At 47.6% G+C, this 18,528-nt stretch overlaps 1 protein-coding gene across 1 annotated transcript in view; it reads right to left on the reverse strand.

Moving 5' to 3' along the window:
- PDCL (phosducin like) overlaps nucleotides 1-15,500 on the reverse strand; it is a 48,195-nt gene extending 32,695 nt beyond the window's left edge. The window contains exon 1 of the mRNA XM_089673549.1: nucleotides 15,318-15,500. The gene's annotated coding sequence lies outside the window, so the exon portion shown is untranslated. The remainder of the gene's footprint in view (nucleotides 1-15,317) is intronic.
- Nucleotides 15,501-18,528: the final 3,028 nt, after the last annotated feature.

An 18,528-nucleotide genomic window follows, 5' to 3' on the forward strand; every position in this document is an offset into this window, starting at 1 on the left:
CTGTGAATTTATTTCGACCATTTAATGTCCAGGCAGTTTATATATGGCCTATGGACAGCAATGGTTATACGGTTCTGGATCTATCTTCACATGCACACAGATAATTTGTCTCATCAGCCCTTCCAATGGGGCCCTCACCTTCCACCCCTAGGCCCAAGAGCACCCGACACGGGTTACTATGGCTATGGTTACTGCTAGGACTTTTTTTTATCAGACAGTAGGTGCAGGTACTTCCCTCTACTAAGTCACCAAGTGTCCCTGTCCTCTACTCACCTCTGGGCATGATCCACTGCAGCCAGGAATAATAGATCCCCCCAGCAACAAAATTCTACCAGCAACAATAGACCCCCACACAACAATCCCCCCAACAACAATGGACCCCCCAGCAAGAATAGATCCCGATGTAAAAATACAGTAGATCTCCCAGCAGCCAGCATAAATAGACTCTCCAGCGGCCAGCAACACTAGACCCCTCCCTCAGCATGAGATCCCTCCCAGCAACCGTTGACCCCCCTGCAACATAAGATATACCCAACAAAAATAGATCCCCTCAGCAACAATAGATTCTCCTTCCTCTAGTAACAATAAACCCCTAGAAATAAAATTCTTCCCAGCAACAATAGACCCCCCAACAAAATACCCCCAATAGATCCCGCCAGCAACAACAGACTCCTGTAACAACACAGTAGCTCTCCCAGCAGCCAGCATCAATAGACCTCTCCTTCAACATGAGATCCCTTCCAGCAACAAGTGACCCCCTTAGCAACCCAAGAGCCACCCAATAAAAATAGACCACCCCAACAACAATATATCCCCCAGCATCTGGCATCAATAGACTTTCCAGTAGTCAGCAACACTAGATCCTTCCCTCAACATGAGATCCATCCCCGCAACAATTGACCCCCCCGCAACATAAGATCCATCAAACACAAACCCCCCCCCCCCAGCAACAATATATTAATAGATTCCCTTCTCCCGACAATAGACCCCCAGCAACAAAATTCCTTCCAGCAACAATAGACCCCCCTCCCTACAACAAAATACCCCCAACAATAGATCCCGGCAGCAACCACAGACTCCTGTAAAAATACAATAGATCTCCCAGCAGCCAGCATCAATAGACCCCTCCTTCAACATGAGATCCCTCCCAGCAACAAATGACCCCCTTAGCAACCTAAGATCCATCCAGCAAAAATAGACACCCCCAAACGACAATAGATCCTCCAGCAGCTGGCATCAATAGACTTTCCAGCAGTCAGCAACACTAGACCCTTCCCTCCCTGCAACAATTGACCCCCCACAACATAACATCCACTAAACAAAAATAGATCCCCCCAGCAACAATAGATCAATAGATTCCCCTTCTCCCAGCAACAATGGACCCCCAGCAACAAAATTCCTCCCAGCAACAATAGACCCCTCCCTACAACAAAATAACCCCAACAACAGATCCCACCAGCAACAACAGACCCCTGTAACAATGCAGCAGATCTCCCAGCAGCCAGCATCAATAGAACTCTCCTTCAACATGAGATCCCTCCCAGCAACAATTGACCCCCTTAGCAACCCAAGATCCACCCAGCAAAAATAGATTCCCTCCCCAACGACAATAGATTCCCCAGCAGCTGGCATCAATAGACTTTCCAGCAGTCAGCAAAACTAGACCCTTCCCTCAACATGAGATCCCTCCCTGCAACAATCGACCCCCACAACATAAGATCCTTCGAACAAACTTAGACCCCCCAGCAACAAAAGAACAATAGATTCCCTTCTCCCAGCAACAATAGACCCCCAGCAACAAAATTACTCCCAGCAACAATAGACCCCCCTCCCTACAACAAAATACCCCCAACAATAGATCCCATCAGCAACAACAGACCCCTGTATAAATACAGTAATTCTCCCAGCAGCCAGCATCAATAGACCTCTCCTTCAACATGAGATCCCTCCCAGCAACAATTGACCTCCCTTAGCAACCCAAGATCCACCCAGCAAAAATAAATTCCCTACCCAACGACAATAGATCCCCCAGCTGCTGGCATCAATAGACTTTCCAGCAGTCAGCAAAACTAGACCCTTCCCTCAACAGGAGATCCCTCCCTGTAACAATCGACCCCCGCAACATAAGATCCATCCAACAAAATTAGACCCCCCAGCAACAAAAGAACAATAGATTCCCCTTCTCCCAGCAACAATAGATCCCCCTCCCTACAACAAAATACCCCCACCAATAGATCCTGCTAGCAACAACAGACCCCTGTAAAAATACAGTAGATCTCCCAGCAGCCAACATCAATAGACCTCTACTTCAACATGAGATCCCTCCCAGCAACAATTGACCCCCTTTGGAACCTAAGATCCACCCAGCAAAAATAACCCCCCCCCCCCAACGACAATAGATCCTCCAGCAGCTGGCATCAATAGACTTTCCAGCAGTCAGCAACACTAGACCCTTCCCTCCCTGCAACAATTGACCCCCCACAACATAAGATCCACCAAACAAAAATAGATCCCCCCAGCAACAATAGATTAATAGATTCCCCTTCTCCCAGCAACAATAGACCCCCAGCAACAGAATTCCTCCCAGCAACAATAGACCCCCCCTACAACAAAATACCCCCAACAATAGATCCCAGCAGCAACAACAGACCCCTGTAACAATACAGTAGATCTCCCAGCAGCCAGCATCAATAGAACTCTCCTTCAACATGAGATCCCTCCCAGCAAAATAGATCCCCAGGCAGCTGGCATCAACAGACTTTCCAGCAGTCAGCAACACTAAACCCTTCCCTCAACATGAGATCCCTCCCTACAACAATTGACCCCCCCCCCACAACATAAGATCCATCCAACACAACCCCCCCCCCAACATCAATAGACCCCTCCTTCAACATGAAATCCCTCCCAGCAACAAATGACCCTCTTAGCAACCTAAGATTCGCCCAGCAAAAATAGATTCTCCAGCAGCTGGCATCAATAGACTTTCCAGCAGTCAGCAACACTAAACCTTTCCCTCAACACGAGATCCCTCCCTGCAACAAATGACCCCCCACAACATAAGATCCATCCAACACAACCCCCCCAGCAACAATATATCAATAGATTCCCCTTCTCCCAGCAACAATAGACCCCCAGCAACAAAATTCCTCCCAGCAACAATAGACCCCCCCTACAACAAAATACCCCCAACAATAGATCCTGCCAGCAACAACAGACCCCTGTAAAAACACAGTAGATCTCCCAGCATCAATAGACCCCTCCTTCAATATGAGATCCCTCCCAGCAACAAATGATCCCCTTAGCAACCTAAAATCCACCCAGCATAGATCCCCCACCAGCAACAATAGACCTTGCCAGCGACAATAGATTCCCCAGCAGTCACATTGACAGACCCCCCAGAACCCTGTTCAGGTGCCGGAACTGCGTTCTTCTGCATTCCTGGTGAAAAAAAGCCCCGATTACACCATTGGCCATTAATCTAACAATGAAGTCTACCAAGCTGTTTATCACAAAGGAAAATGTTCTTTCACTTGCTTGATCATCAACCTGAGCAGGGGTGGACTGACCACTGGAGCACTCGGGCACTGCCCAAGGGCCTGGGGTCAGTAGGGGGCCCCATGAGATGCCCCTGGTACCTTTCATTGTCTTTTTCATAGGCTTTTTTGGGTGTGGGCGAGGACACAGGGGCCCCATGATCCCCTATTGCCCGGGGGCCCCATGAGTTGTCAGTCCGCCCCTGATAATGAGTGACCCCAAGGGGCATTTCCCCACAACCCCCCTGGCTTTTCCCGGCACCCCGTCTCCAGGGCAAAATGCTGCAAAAGCTTTGGCGAAATCACAAGAAATAAAAACTTAAAACTCATAAAAGTTTTCTCTTCCTATAAATAACGAACATTTTGAATCCAAGAAATCCTGTCACCCGGCCAAGTTCTTACACTTCTGTTTCTGGAACTTGACTGGTGTCACCGAAAAAAAAAACTAGTTTCAAATTGTGATGGTTAAAAAAAAAAAAAAAAGAATTGCTGCCTAAGCGTTTCGCGGTTTCAGCGGTCTGGCGCTGGCCGATTTTGCAGCAGTTGTAAGAAAACAAAAGGCGCTGCACCTTCCCCAGCGATACGCCTGGCGCGCTCAGTAAGCCGGGTAAGGCAGTCAATGAGCTGCTGACATCCGAATGTCACAAACCATTACGGTGACAACGAGGTCGCTGCGCGCAGGTTTTGCCTCTTATTATACGAGATTTAAGTTCTGGCTGTTTAATTGTTTCAGAATAAAGCTGAGTGCGTAGGTCTATATTTAGTGAGCCCGTCATACATATGTATGGGGATAGATTATACAGGAAGCTCAGGGTAAGGCTGCTACACTGCAGTCCCCCAGGGCAGAGATAATGGGCTTTAATGACATGCCTTTCCACCGGGGTCTGAGTTACAATGACAGCGGCGGTAGGCACGGAGTCAAGACCAGACGCACCTAAAACCCGGACTGTATTCTCTACTCTAAATCAGAGCTCAATAAAGGATGAGTGGGAATGGATTAGAACCTCGACCGCAGCAGATGCCATGTACCCAGAAAATGACACACCCGACCCCAGCGCAGCCATGTATTGTACCCAGTGATTTATACACCCGACCCCAGCGCAGCCATGTATTGTACCCAGTGATTTATACACCCGACCCGACCCCAGCGCAGCCATGCACTGTACCCAGTGATTTATACACCCGACCCCAGCGCAACCATGTATTGTACCCAGTGATTTATACACCCGACCCCAGCGCAGCCATGTATTGTACCCAGTGATTTATACACCCGACCCCAGCGCAGCCATGTATTGTACCCAGTGATTTATACACCCGACCCCAGCGCAGCCATGTATTGTACCCAGTGATTTATACACCCGACCCCAGCGCAGCCATGTATTGTACCCAGTGATTCATACACCCGACCCCAGCGCAGCCATGTATTGTACCCAGTGATTTATACACCCGACCCCAGCGCAGCCATGTATTGTACCCAGTGATTCATACACCCGACCCCAGCGCAGCCATGTATTGTACCCAGTGATTTATACACCCGACCCCAGCGCAGCCATGTATTGTACCCAGTGATTCATACACCCGACCCCAGCGCAGCCATGTATTGTACCCAGTGATTCATACACCCGACCCCAGCGCAGCCATGTATTGTACTCAGTAATTTATACACCCGACCCCCCGCGCAGCCATGTATTGTACCCAGTGATTTATACATCTGACCCCAGCGCAGCCATGTATTGTACCCAGTGATTCATACACCCGACCCCAGCGCAGCCATGTATTGTACCCAGTGATTCATACACCCGACCCCAGCGCAGCCATGTATTGTACCCAGTGATTTATACACCCGACCCCCCGCGCAGCCATGTATTGTACCCAGTGATTTATACATCTGACCCCAGCGCAGCCATGTATTGTACCCAGTGATTCATACACCCGACCCCAGCGCAGCCATGTATTGTACCCAGTGATTTATACACCCGACCCCAGCGCAGCCATGTATTGTACCCAGTGATTCATACACCCGACCCCAGCGCAGCCATGTATTGTACCCAGTGATTCATACACCCGACCCCAGCGCAGCCATGTATTGTACCCAGTAATTTATACACCCGACCCCCCGCGCAGCCATGTATTGTACCCAGTGATTCATACACCCGACCCCAGCGCAGCCATGTATTGTACCCAGTGATTTATACACCCGACCCCAGCGCAGCCATGCATTGTACCCAGTGATTTATACACCCGACCCCAGCGCAGCCATGTATTGTACCCAGTGATTTATACATCTGACCCCAGCGCAGCCATGTATTGTACCCAGTGATTTATACACCCGACCCCCCGCACAGCCATGCATTGTACCCAGTGATTTATACACCCAACCTCAGCACATGCCATGTATTGTACCCAGTGATTTATACACCCGACCCCAGCACATGCTATGTATTGTACCCAGTGATTTATACACCCGACCCCAGCACATGCCATGTATTGTACCCAGTGATTTATACACCCGACCCCAGCACATGCTATGTATTCTATCCAGTAAGCTATACACCCAACCCAACACATGCCATGTATTCTACCCAGTAATTTATACACCCAACTCCAGAGTATTCCATGTATTGTACCCCCGACAGTAAGCTATACACCCGACCCCAGCACATGCCATGTATTCTACCCAGTAAGTTATACACCCGACCTCAGCGTATTCCATGTATAGGTACCCAGTGATTTATACACCCGACCCCAGCATATGCCATGTATTCTACCCAGTAAGCTATACACCTAAACCCAGCACATGATGAGTGGGAATGGATTAGAACCTCGACCGCAGCAGATGCCATGTACCCAGAAAACGACACACCTGACCCCAGCGCAGCCATGTATTGTACCCAGTGATTTATACACCCGACCCCAGTGCAGCCATGTATTGTATCCAGTGATTTATACACCAGACCCCAGCATATGCCATGTATTCTATCCAGTAAGCTATACACCCGACGCAACACATGCCATGTATTCTACCCAGTAATTTATACACCCAACTCCAGAGTATTCCATGTATTGTACCCAGTGATTTATACACCCGACCCCAGCACATGCCATGTATTCTACCCAGTAAGCTATACACCTAAACCCAGCACATGCCATGTATTCTACCCAGTGATTTATACACCCGACCCCAAGACATGCCATGCATTCTGCCCAGTAATCTATTCACCCAAGCCCACCTCATGCCATTGATTCTACTAAGTAATCTGTACACCCGACCCCAACACATGTCCTGTATTTTACCCAGTAGTCTGTACACTTAATCCCAACACATGTCCTGTATTTTATCCAGTAATCTGTACACCTTACCCCAGCACATGCCATGTATGCTATCAAGGCACAGTAATGTATATACCCTACCCCAGAACATGCCATATATTTTATCAGTAATCAATACACCCGACTGTACTACATGCAATGTATAATATCTGGTAATGTATACACCCTACCCCAGTAATCTGTACACCCAATCCCAACATATGCCATATATTGTACCCAGTGATTTATACACCCAACCCCAGCACATACCATGTATTCTACCCAGTAATCTGTACACCCAACCCATGTCCTGTATTTTACCCAGTAATCTATTCACCAAACCCCAGCATATACCATGTATTCTACCCAGTAACGTATATACCATAACCCAGCACATACCATGTAGTGTACTAAGTAAACTATACACCCTACCCCAGGACATGCTATGTATTCTAAGCAGTAAATTATACAACCGAACCCAGCGCATACCATGTATTCTACACACCAATCTATACACACGACCCCAGCATATACCATGTATTCTACCAAGTAATCTGTACACCTGACCCCAGCAAGTGCCCTGTGTTCCACCCAGTAATATATTCACTCAACCCAGGCACATGCCCTGTGTTCTACCCAAAAATGTATACACTCTACCCCAGCACATACCATGTAGTGTACCCAGTAAACTATACACCCTACCCCAAGACACGCTATGTATTCTGACCAGTAAATTATCCACCCGAACCCAGCACATACCATGTATTCTACACACCAATCTATACACACGACCCCAGCACATACCCCGTGCTCTGCCCAGTAATCTATACACCCAACCCCAGCACATGCCATGCATTCTACAAAGTAATTTTTACACCCGATCCCAGCACATGCCATGGATTCTACACAGTAAGTTATACACCCGACCTCAGCACATGCCATGTATTCCACCCAGTAATATGTACACCCAACCCCAGCACATGCCATGTATTCTACCCAGTAAGTTATACACCTGAACCCAGCGTATTCCATGTATTGTACCGAGTGATTTATACACCCGACCCAAACACATGCCATGTATTCCACCCAGTAATATGTACACCCAACCCCAGCACATGCCATGTATTGTACCCAGTAATCTATACACCTTACCCCAGCACATGCAATGTATTCCACCCAGTAATATGTACACCCAACCCCAGCACATGCCATGTATTGTACCCAGTAATCTATACACCTTACCCCAACACATGCAATGTATGCTTTCAAGGCACAGTAATGTATAGACCCTACCCCAGAACATGCCATATATTCTACCAGTAATCAATACACCCGACTGTACTACCTGCAATGTATAATATCTGGTAATATATACAATCTACCTCAACACATGCCATGTATGCTATTCAGAGCAATCAATGTACAATCACCAGCCCCTTTATTAGGTACACATGTTCAATTGCTTGGTAACACAAATTGCTAATCAGCCAATCACATGGCAGCAACTCACTGCATTTAGGTATCTAGAGATAGTGAAGACGACTTGCTAAACCGAGTGTCAGAAGGGGGAAGAAAGGGGATTCAAGTGACTTTGAACGTGGCATGGGCTGGTCTGAGTATTTAAAAAACTGCTGATCTACTGGGACTTTCACGTACAACCATCTCTAGGGATTACAGAGAATGGTCCGAAAAAGAGAAAATATCCAGAGAGCATCAGCTGTGTGGAAGAAAATGACTTGTTGGGGTCAGAGGTCAGAGGAGAATGGGTAGACTGGTTGCTGCGACATTCAGATGGTGGGGTCAGAATTTGTCGTCGACATGAAAGTATGGATCTAGCCTGCCTTGTATAAACGGTTCAGGCTTGTGGTGGTGATGGTGGTGTCATGGTGTGGGGCAGAGGCGGACTGACAACTCATGGGGCCCCCGGGCAATAGGGGATCATGGGGCCCCTGTGTCCTTGCCCAAACTCAAAAAAGCCTATGAAAAAGGTTCCAGGGGCATCTCATGGGGCCCCCTACTGACCCTGGGCCCTCGGGCAGTGCCCGAGTTTCCAAATGGTCAGTCCACCCCTGGTGTGGGGGAGATTTTCTTGGCACTAGCAATGTGTACCTAATAAAGTGGCTGGTGAGTGTATATCTCCTACCCCAGCACATCGCATGTAATCTGCCCATTTATCCATACACCTTAACCCAGCACAGTCATAAAAGCTACTCAAACCCAGCAACGTACACACCTGACCCCAACGTAATGTATACTCCAGGGGTCTCCAAAATTTCTTAACCAAAACCAGTTTACTGTCCTTCAGATGTCAGGGGAGCTGGACTGTGGCTAATGAGAGTAGAAAATGCTTCAGAGACATTATCAGTAAACAATGCTCCAGGCTTTGTGGTCAGTGGGAATAAAAAAATTACATAGCACATGTGGTCAGTGGGGGGGATTGTTCCCTATCATCGGTGTCAGTGGGAGGAATAGTACCCTACCATTGGTATAATTGGGAGGAATAGTGCCCCATCATTGGTGTCAGTGGGAGGAATAGTGTCCCATCATTGGTATCAGTGGGAGGAATAGTGCCCCATCATTGGTATCAGTGGGAGGAATAGTGCCCCATCATTGGTGTCAGTGGGAGGAATATTGTCCCATCATTGGTGTCAGTGGGAGGAATAGTGTCCCATCATTGGTGTCAGTGGGAGGAATAGTGCCCTATCATTGGTATCAGTGGGAGGAATAGTGCCCTATCATTGGTATCAGTGGGAGGAATAGTGCCCCATCATTGCTGTCAGTGGGAGGAATAGTGTCCCATCATTGGTATCAGTGGGAGGAATAGTGCCCCATCATTGGTGTCAGTGGGAGGAATAGTGCCCCATCATTGGTGTCAGTGGGAGGAATAGTGCCCCATCATTGGTGTCAGTGGGAGGAATAGTGCCCCATCATTGGTGTCAGTGGGAGGAATAGTGCCCCATCATTGGTGTCAGTGGGAGGAATAGTGTCCCATCATTGGTGTCAGTGGGAGGAATAGTGTCCCATCATTGGTGTCAGTGGGAGGAATAGTGACCCATCATTGGTGTCAGCGGGAGGAATAGTCCCCCATCATTGGTGTCAGTTGGAGGAATAGTGCCCCATCATTGGTATTAGTGGGAGGAATAGTCCCCCATCATTGGTATCAGTGGGAGGAATAGTGCCCCATCATTGGTGTCAGTGGGAGGAATAGTGCCCCATCATTGGTATCAGTGTGAGGAATAGTCCCCATCATTGGTATCGGTGGGAGGAATAGTGCTCCATCATTGGTGTCAGTGGGAGGAATAGTGCCCCATCATTGGTATCAGTGGGAGGAATAGTGCCCCATCATTGGTATCAGTGGGAGGAATAGTGCCCCATCATTGGTATCAGTCGGAGGAATAGTGCCCCATCATTGGTATCAGTCGGAGGAATAGTGCCCCATCATTGGTGTCAGTGGGAGGAATAGTGCCCCATCATTGGTGTCAGTGGGAGGAATAGTGCCCCATCATTGGTATCAGTGGGAGGAATAGTGCCCCATCATTGGTATCAGTGGGAGGAATAGTGCCCCATCATTGGTATCAGTGGGAGGAATAGCGCCCCATCATTGGTGTCAGTGGGAGGAATAGCGCCCCATCATTGGTATCAGTGGGAGGAATAGTGCCCCATCATTGGTATCAGTGGGAGGAATAGCGCCCCATCATTGGTGTCAGTGGGAGGAATAGCGCCCCATCATTGGTATCAGTGGGAGGAATAGTGCCCCATCATTGGTATCAGTGGGAGGAATAGTGCCCCATCATTGGTATCAGTGGGACGAATAGTGCCCCATCATTGGTGTCAGTGGGAGGAATAGTGCCCCATCATTGGTGTCAGTGGGAGGAATAGTGCCCCATCATTGGTGTCAGTGGGAGGAATAGTGCCCCATCATTGGTGTCAGTGGTAGAAATAGTAAAATATTCAAAGGCAATCACTGATTGCTCATTAAAAAAAAAACAGGCAAGCAGAAGATTTGGCTACAGAGATTTTTCTCCTTTTAATTACAAAGCATTTTTCTTCGGATGGTGACAGGCCGTACACAGCTCACTGTAGTGATGGCGGAGATCTTTCACATATGTCAGCTATTAAGGAGATTAAATTACAATTCTAAATGACTGCAATTTATTTTTATGCGCACAGCTACAAACTTCTGATTAAAATTTTAATTGCGGCGGAGACGGCTGGCACTTACAAATCGCTGTTTTAGCTGGAGGAAGGGAATGAGCGCGGCACTGCCGATCCTCGCGGTACTGTTGGCGGCGGAGGCTCGCCGCAAAGATTTTATTGTGCCAACTGTCACATGAAATTCCACATCTTGATAAATAACACCTTTCATTAGGATTTCTCCGGCGAGCATTTTCTTTCCGTGGAGCTCCGACTTTGCTTTTTTTTTTGGAGGAAAATGCCATCGAATTTCGAGACACTCCAGTGAAGTGGAAACAAAATGTTTGTTGGGTGAAATTTCAATTCCACAAATGTGTAATCTGTAGAGGGAGCGACTGAGCAGTGATAGGATTTATCATCATATTTACGCTTTGAAATACAAAGATCAGACAGAGATCTATTGTGGGGATGTAGATCATTCGTTTTTAAAAATAACTAACTACACTCAGTCACCAAGGAGCCTATATATATAAAAAAACAAATTCCAGACAAATGTCACAAACATTCGCCCAGTTAGAACGAATTTTTCCCCATGTTTTGCCAAATGGGTTTATTTTCTATGATCGTCGGCTCCAGCTAGTGGCCATAATGCGGTGTTTTCTCTCAACACCTCAATCAGGAAAATACTGCTTAACCACTTCCAGTCCGGACACTTTCACCCCCCTTCCAGTCCGGACACTTTCACCCCCCTTCCAGTCCGGACGCTATCACCCCCTTCCAGTCCGGACGCTATCACCCCCTTCCAGTCCGGACGCTTTAACCCCCTTCCAGTCCGGACGCTTTCACCCCCTTCCAGTCCAGACGCTATCACCCCCTTCCAGTCCGGACGCTATCACCCCCTTCCAGTCCAGACGCTATCACCCCCTTCCAGTCCGGACGCTATCACCCCCTTCCAGTCCGGACGCTATCACCCCCCTTCCAGTCCGGACGCTATCACCCCCCTTCCAGTCCGGACGCTTTCACCCCCTTTCCAGTCCGGACACTTTCACCCCCCTTCCAGTCCGGACGCTTTCACCCCCCTTCCAGTCTGGACGCTTTCACCCCCCTTCCAGTCCGGACGCTTTCACCCCCTTTCCAGTCCGGACGCTTTCACCCCCCTTCCAGTCCGGACGCTTTCACCCCCCTTCCAGTCCGGACGCTTTCACCCCCCTTCCAGTCTGGACGCTTTCACCCCCCTTCCAGTCTGGACGCTTTCACCCCCCTTCCAGTCTGGACGCTTTCACCCCCTTCCAGTCTGGACGCTTTCACCCCCTTCCAGTCTGGACGCTTTCACCCCCCTTCCAGTCTGGACGCTTTCACCCCCTTCCAGTCTGGACGCTTTCACCCCCTTCCAGTCCGGACACTTTCACCCCCCTTCCAGTCCGGACACTTTCACCCCCCTTCCAGTCTGGACACTTTCACCCCCCTTCCAGTCCGGACACTTTCACCCCCTTCCAGTCCGGACGCTATCACCCCCTTCCAGTCCAGACACTTTCACCCCCTTCCAGTCCGGACGCTTTCACCCCCTTCCAGTCCGGACACTTTCACCCCCCTTCCAGTCCGGACGCTTTCACCCCCCTACGCTTTGAAATACAAAGATCAGACAGAGATCTATTGTGGGGATGTAGATCATTCGTTTTTAAAAATAACTAACTACACTCTGGCACCAAGGAGCCTATATATATAAAAAAACAAATTCCGGACAAATGTCACAAACATTCGCCCAGTTAGAACGAATTTTTCCCCATGTTTTGCCAAATGGGTTTATTTTCTATGATCGTCGGCTCCAGCTAGTGGCCATAATGCGGTATTTTCTCTCAACACCTCAATCAGGAAAATACTGCTTAACCACTTCCAGTCCGGACACTTTCACCCCCCTTCCAGTCCAGACGCTTTCACCCCCCTTCCAGTCCGGACGCTATCACCCCCTTCCAGTCCGGACGCTTTCACCCCCTTCCAGTCCGGACACTTTAACCCCCTTCCAGTCCGGACGCTTTCACCCCCTTCCAGTCCGGACGCTTTAACCCCCTTCCAGTCCGGACGCTTTAACCCCCTTCCAGTCCGGACGCTTTCACCCCCTTCCAGTCCGGACGCTTTCACCCCCTTCCAGTCCGGACACTTTCACCCCCTTCCAGTCCGGACACTTTCACCCCCTTCCAGTCCAGACACTTTCACCCCCTTCCAGTCCGGACGCTTTAACCCCCTTCCAGTCCGGACGCTTTCACCCCCTTCCAGTCCGGACGCTTTCACCCCCTTCCAGTCCGGACACTTTCACCCCCTTCCAGTCCGGACACTTTCACCCCCTTCCAGTCCGGACACTTTCACCCCCTTCCAGTCCGGACACTTTCACCCCCTTCCAGTCCGGACACTTTCACCCCCTTCCAGTCCAGACACTTTCACCCCCTTCCAGTCCGGACACTTTCACCCCCTTCCAGTCCGGACACTTTCACCCCCTTCCAGTCCGGACACTTTCACCCCCTTCCAGTCCGGACGCTATCACCCCCTTCCAGTCCGGACGCTATCACCCCCTTCCAGTCCGGACGCTATCACCCCCTTCCAGTCCGGACGCTATCACCCCCTTCCAGTCCGGACACTTTCACCCCCTTCCAGTCCGGACGCTTTCACCCCCTTCCAGTCTGGACGCTTTCACCCCCCTTCCAGTCCGGACGCTTTCACCCCCTTCCAGTCTGGACACTTTCACCCCCTTCCAGTCCGGACACTCTCACCCCCCTTCCAGTCCGGACGCTTTCACCCCCTTCCAGTCCGGACACTTTCACCCCCTTTCAGTTCGGACACTTTCACCCCCTTCCAGTCCGGACACTTTCACCCCCTTCCAGTCCGGACGCTTTCACCCCCTTCCAGTCCGGACGCTTTCACCCCCTTCCAGTCCGGACACTTTCACCCCCTTCCAGTCCGGACGCTTTCACCCCCTTCCAGTCCAGACACTTTCACCCCCTTCCAGTCCGGACGCTTTCACCCCCTTCCAGTCCGGACGCTTTCACCCCCCTTCCAGTCCGGACGCTTTCACCCCCCTACGCTTTGAAATACAAAGATCAGACAGAGATCTATTGTGGGGATGTAGATCATTCGTTTTTAAAAATAACTAACTACACTCTGGCACCAAGGAGCCTATATATATAAAAAAACAAATTCCGGACAAATGTCACAAACATTCGCCCAGTTAGAACGAATTTTTCCCCATGTTTTGCCAAATGGGTTTATTTTCTATGATCGTCGGCTCCAGCTAGTGGCCATAATGCGGTATTTTCTCTCAACACCTCAATCAGGAAAATACTGCTTAATCAGTGGCCAATCAGTGATCACATGATTTGGAGCTCACACAGAGGTCCCGTACAGCGATCGGAGTTCCACTGTGTCCAGAGGACACAGCGGGCAGCAGATTGTGGTGCTGCGCGCTCCCAGGGAGCACGTGCAAGAATGGAGCGGGGAGGACATTTATAAACGGCCACCTGACCCTGCACTGCCATCATCCGGCCGTTTATATACATGGCCCGGACGGGAGGTGGTTAATGGACATATGATGGAGCTGATGATAATAGGGAATAAACTTACTACTGATGCACCAATGTATTGGCCAATAATAATGTTATCAGTGTTTTGCCGATAGAAAGAAAAAAAACAAAACAAAAAAGTGCCGATAATGATAATTGACTTCAATGCAAAATCGTGTCCCATTAACTTCAATGCAAAATCGCGTCCCATTGACTTCAATGCAAAATCGCATCCCATTGACTTTAATGCAAAAATGTCCCATTGACGTCAACGCAAATCGCGTCCCATTGACTTCAACGCAAAATCGCGCTGCATTGACTTCAACGCAAAATCGCGTCCCATTGACTGCAACACAAAATCGCGTCACATTGACTTCAATTGAAAATCGCGTCCCATTGACTTCAATGCAAAATCGTGCCCCCCTATTGACTTCAATGTAACATCACATCCCCTAAAGACTTCAATGTAACATCACATCCCCTAAAGACTTCAATGCAAAATCGCGTCCCCTATTGTCTTCAAGGCAAAAATCGCACCCCATTGACTTCAATGCAAAAATCACAAAAACTAACGGTGCTGTGTATACAATTTTTTAATGCTCTTTCTAAAAAACCTACAATTGAAGGCCCGCTCATTAGATAACTTTGAACCTTTATAAAACGGCAAAATAAGAACCTCCAGGAAAGCGTGGCATCTAAACTCGGACGACTCAATTGCCACGGAGCGACAAATAAAAAAACCTGAATTCACCTCCCAGCAGATAACTTTACAAACTAAAAGATCGCTCACCCGATGTACTCGGTGCCTCCGGTTCTGGTCTTTGAAATGCTACAAAATAAAAAGCCGAAAGATACAGCGCCCTACGCAGCGGGGTTCAAACCAAGCCAAGCTTCTTCTAAAGACGACTGAAACTTCGCCAGCAAATCAAAAGACATCGGCCTGCCGGTATCCCTCTCTGAACCTTCGAACAATGGCTTCACAAGAAGGAAGTCGAAAAAGAAGATGCTCCGGTCAGCTCCATGGAAATATTCCGGAATTGAACCCTTTCCCAGCTACGTAGCTGAAAAAAAAAAAAAGATTTTTAGTAAACTATATTAATATTATATTATATTGAAGAGAGAGGGCCACTAGCCCTCCAGAGGACCCCCCACCCCCCCCCCCTTCCTGACCAGGCCATTTTTTGCGATACAGCGCTGCGTTACTTTAACTGACAATTGCGCGGTCGTGCAACGCTGCACCCAAATAAAATTTATGTCCCCCCCACAAATAGAGCTTTCTTTCAGTGGTATTTCATCGCCTGTGCGGTTTTTATTTTTTGCGCTATAAACAGAAAAGTCCAACATTTTTGAAAAAAAAAATATTTTCAATCTTTTGCTAGAAAACATTTATAGTAAAAAAAAATTTAAAAAAAATCAAATGTCTTCTTGAGGCCAAAATGTATTCTGCTCCATGACTTTGCTAAAAAAAAAAAAAAAATATATATATATATATATACACATACACACACACGCTATATACACACACATACATACAGTTGTGTTCAAAATACTAGCAGTCAGACATCACTAACCTGATCAATCACTGTTTTTGGTGGAAATGATATCTCTACATGGCAAATAATTTCCTAGCAGGTGTAGTAGAGTCATAGAAATCCAACAGACCCAACAGTCATGACATGCATGCTGCTGATTCTGTGTCATTGAATCACTCATTGAAAGGGGCGTGTTCAAAATAATAGCAGTGTGGAGTTCTATTATTGAGGTCATTCATTCTTTGAAAAACAGGTGGCAATTATTGCCCTTATTGAAGGAAGGAAGGCAGCAAATGTTGTACATGCTGGTTACAGTGCATTTCTCTCTGAAATTCTGAGGAAAATGGGTCGTTCCAGACATTGTTCAGAAGAACAGCGTACCTTGATTAAAAAGTTGATTGGAGAGGAGAAAACATATAAAGAAGTGCAGAAAATGATAGGCTGCTCAGCTAAAATGATCGCAAATGCTTTAAAATGGCAACCAAAACCTGAAAGACGTGGAAGAAAGAGAAAAACTACCATTGGAATGGATAGAAGAATAGCCAAAATGGGGCGGACTCAGCCAACAATCAGCTCCAGGAAGATGAAAGAAGGTGTGACGTTCCCTGTGAGGACTGTTACAATTAGAAGACGCCTATGTGAAGCCAAGCTATCTGCAAGAAGCCCCCGCAAAGTCCCACTGTTGGGAAAAAGACATGTGCTGAAGAGGTTATAATTTGCCAAAGAGCACATTGACTGGCCTAAAGAGAAATGGCGCAACATTTTGTGGACTGATGAAAGTAAGATTGTTCTTTTTGGGTCTAGTGGGCGGAGACCGTTTGTCAGACGACCCCCAAACACTGAATTCAAGCCACAGGACACTGTGAAGACAGTGAAGCATGGTGGTGCAAGCATCATGATATGGGGATGTTTCTCATACTACGGTGTTGGGCCTATTTATCGCATACCAGGGATCATGGATCAGTTTGAATACATCAGAATACTTGAAGAGGTCATGCTGCCTTATGCTGAAGAGGAAATGCCCTTGAAATGGGTGTTCCAACAAGACAACGACCCCAAACACACCAGTAAACGTGCAACATCTTGGTTCCAGACCAACAAGATTGACGTTATGGAGTGGCCAGCCCAATCCCCGGATCTTCATCCAATAGAAAACTTGTGGGGTGACATCAAATATGCCGTTTCTGAGGCAAAACCAAGAAATAGAGAAGAACTGTGGAATGTGGTCCAATCATCCTGGGCTGGAATACCTGATCACAGGGGCCAGAAGTTGGGTGACTCCATGCAACACAGATGTACAGCAGTTCTCAGAAACAGTGCGACTACAACCAAATATTCATGAAGTCATTCAAAGGAAAGCAAAATCTTCAAACATTTCTCAGTTTATATAGTGAATGTTTGAGTTTGTAAAGAAGAATACAAACACTGCGATTTTTTTGAACCGTCTAATATTCACTTTTCTTCAATTTGTTTAGAGGAACAACACAAATTTGATATATTTTTCTTCATGTTTTGATTTGGAATAGAATGTGTCGTGTTCCCAATGCATTTGTGTGGATGGAAATAAAAGCTATTAGAAGGATTTTCAGCTTTATTCACTTTTTTCAACACACTGCTATTATTTTGAACACACACATACATACACACACATACATACACACTGCATGTTGAAATGCATTTTTGTTATAAAATATATGAAAAATATACTGTATGTCTTTAAAATACAAATCTCCATTTTTGGAATGCCTTTACAAATAAAAAAATAAGTTCTGGGGAAAGTCCCATGTAAAACGCAACTTCCCTAGCAAAATGAACAGCCTCTTTGCCTTTAGTAAATCAGCTCCACTGACAATAGGAGACGTTCACCTCTTTGATGGGAGGGAGAGGAGGGAGAGTGATTTACTAAAGGCGATTCGGCTGTCCACTTTGCAAGGGAAGTTGCACCAAAGCTTACTGAATGAGGTGACATTTGTGCGATTACATATAAGCACAAAAGCGATTTTTATTATTTTTACTTCCTTGCGTGTGATTGGGTATTTAGTTGTAAAGCAAAATTTCACATTTACTAACCTTTTGGGGCAAATTCTCTTGCAAAGTGAACAGCCTATTTGCCTTTAGTAAATTGACCCCTGTGCTTCGTATTACAGCCATATTTAGGGTGCAACATAAAACATGGTCAGAGTCTGCAGCACCCCTCTTACAGAATCTGGGGGTTCTTTTCCTCGCCTGATTCTGACGGTTTTTAACCGCCTCCCGTCCGCCATATAGTGTAATAATGGGCACAAGGCGGTTCTCTCGATCTGGGAGGACATCATATAACGTTGTCCCATTCTAACAGTGCATGTGCGGCTCCGGTAGCGCGCAGCGCGGCGATAGGTGGTGCTCACCGATCGACGGAAAGAGCTGAAGATGTCGGCTCGGTCATGTAATCAGCTGTGTCCAATCACAGCTGATCGCATGTAAATAGGG

The sequence above is a fragment of the Staurois parvus genome, unplaced genomic scaffold, assembly GCF_062004578.1.
Source record: "Staurois parvus isolate SC_StPar_1 unplaced genomic scaffold, SC_StPar_1.0 ptg000140l, whole genome shotgun sequence".
NCBI classification, from domain to species: domain Eukaryota; kingdom Metazoa; phylum Chordata; class Amphibia; order Anura; family Ranidae; genus Staurois; species Staurois parvus.